At 45.2% G+C, this 2,392-nt stretch overlaps 1 non-coding gene across 1 annotated transcript; it reads left to right on the forward strand.

Moving 5' to 3' along the window:
- The first annotated feature begins 1,201 nt into the window (after positions 1 to 1,201).
- On the forward strand, positions 1,202 to 1,308 carry LOC116951095 (U6 spliceosomal RNA). Its single transcript, XR_004404116.1, has one exon. It is a non-coding gene; the product is annotated as a U6 spliceosomal RNA (small nuclear RNA).
- Positions 1,309 to 2,392: the final 1,084 nt, after the last annotated feature.

Below are 2,392 nucleotides of genomic sequence, written 5' to 3' on the forward strand. Positions count from 1 at the left end.
GCAGCACGTGAAGAACCAGTGGTATCTACATCTGCAGAACGTGAAGAACCAGTGGCATCTACAGAACATGAAGAACCAGTGGAATCTACATCTGTAGACGGGAATAACCAGTGGCATCTACATCTGTAGACGTGAAGAACCCGTGGCATCTACATATGTAGACGTGAAGAACCAGGTGGCATCTGCATCTGAAGAACGAGAATAACCAGTGGCATCTATATCTGCAGAACATGAAGAACCAGTGGCATCTACATCTGCAGAACGTGAATAACCAGTGGCATCTACATCTGTAGACGTGAAGAACCAGTGGCATCTACATCTACAGAACGTGAAGAACCAGTGGCATCTACATCTGCAGAACGTGAAGAACCAGTGGCATCTACATCTGCAGATCGTGAGAAATCAGTGGCGTCTACATCTACAGAACTTGAAGAATTAGTGGCATCTACATCTGCAGAACGTGAAGACCCAGTGGCATCTACATCTGCAGAACGTGAAGAACCAGTGGTCTACATCCACAGGAGATTATACAACTCTTAAAGCCATTCCCAGTGTTTAGTGTACACGCCGTACAACGTGTTTAGAATCGACAGGAAGAAAGTTGGACTACGAACAAATCGATTTACGAACAGACCTCTGGAACCTAACTCTCGTCAGTAGAGAAGTCCCTGTATATCACACTCCTTGAGTGAAGGCGCTCTATAAATGTTTTTGTGGGTCTTACATCGTTGACAATTGAAACGGCGCAGAGGACATTGGAGCTGCATCCTGGGATTAAAAAAATTATATGTGTTTTTATTGAATCTGGTTTCAGAAAACACGATACATTGTTCATATGATCTTGAAAAGTGCAAAACAAATCAGCATACATCCGTTTACAACACTGCCCTCTCCTGTTGTGCAATGTGTATTGCGCCTATTAGCAATGCCGAGGGCCGCTAGCCACGGAGGGCTTCAAGAGAGAGTTCGTGTAGTTTTGATTTTCTATAAAGTCCATAGTTTGGCCAAAATCGTGCGACTGTGGCTTGTGCCTTTAATGTTCAGTTTATGTAGATGTACGGATTGGCCAGTTGACGCTTTGATGCGGTTAATGGTTAGAGTAGCGTTTTAGAGGAGGGATGTCAAATCCAGAAGTTGTGATGTTTTGGTCTCGAATGAAATGTTTGTTCTGGGAGTCCGCGTTTTCCCCTCTGTTCGCCAGCGTTCTTCCGTACTTGCTCCGGCAAAATTGGAACGATAGAGAGAAGATTAAGCATGACCCCCTGCGCAAGGAATGGCACGCAGGTTCGTGAAGCGTTCCGTTTTTTTTTGCTGGACATCTGTGAAAAAGAGCCTGACAGCTCATCGGATCCCTCCAAAAAAAAAGATTGTGAAGATTCTGGGATGTTGACGGCGCGATCTGAGAAGGGGGATGGGTCGGGGACTTGGGATGGCGGGGAGATCCGTCACTGTATTCCCAACAGGAATTTACCACAATAAACACACGGCATTATCTATCAGGGCCTCAGTCAGCCAAAGGGCAGGGTGTTTATGTATCAATGCGGTGCTTGCATTGACAGCCCCTAATACAAATGGAAAACGGAACACAATCTGAAATGTACACAAAGGATGGAATTTCAGTGATGCACAGAACGAGGAGCATATGGATAACAGAACGTACACACATTAGATACATCACATTGTTTACGTGGGCTTCGTGCACAGGATGAGACCAATGACGGCATTGGAAGGAGGGGAAGGTGCCCGAGAGGACGAACACCATGGAGATGGAGTGATGAGATCAGTTCATGCGTAGAGGCTTTACGTAAACCGTGAGCGATGGTGATGGCGTTGGGGGAAGCCTTCATCCAGCAGTGGATAGAACATGCCTTAGGTCAACTTCAGTAATGAAGCGTTGTGGTCTGCGCAATGTGTTATGGAGGCGCCACGGTGGCGAGATGTTAACTACCTCGCCTAGTATACAGGAGGTCGTGGGTTCGACCGCGTGGCTTTTTCTCCACGTCCTCCGTTTTTTACCTCCACATTTAAAATCAACGTGCATTTTGACTATTTGCCTGCTGTAAATGTCCACATGATGGGCCACTTCGTTGAGCTATCATTTGTGGCCAGGTCGCTTCTGAATAAGAGCTACATAGCTCAGTGGGCCTTACCTGGTAAAATAAAAATAAAAAATTGTTTAGTTTATGTACAACAGAATGCTGGACGGAAATGTATGCTGTGGCAAACGACAATTGCTTATCAGAAGGTAGGATTACTCTTTGTTTTAAATAAAGTTAGAAGGAAGGATGTTAACGTTGTGCAGAGAGTGATTTGATTCTACTCTGTTCGATGGAATTTCAGAGATCATCAAGGCAACAACTGACATCTGCGTGAAATGAGTTGATGTGCCAAA

The sequence above is a fragment of the Petromyzon marinus genome, chromosome 41 (assembly GCF_048934315.1).
Source record: "Petromyzon marinus isolate PM22_M1 ecotype Great Lakes invasive population chromosome 41, UKy_Petmar_22M1.pri1.0, whole genome shotgun sequence".
In the NCBI taxonomy this organism is placed as follows: Eukaryota; Metazoa; Chordata; class Hyperoartia; order Petromyzontiformes; family Petromyzontidae; genus Petromyzon; species Petromyzon marinus.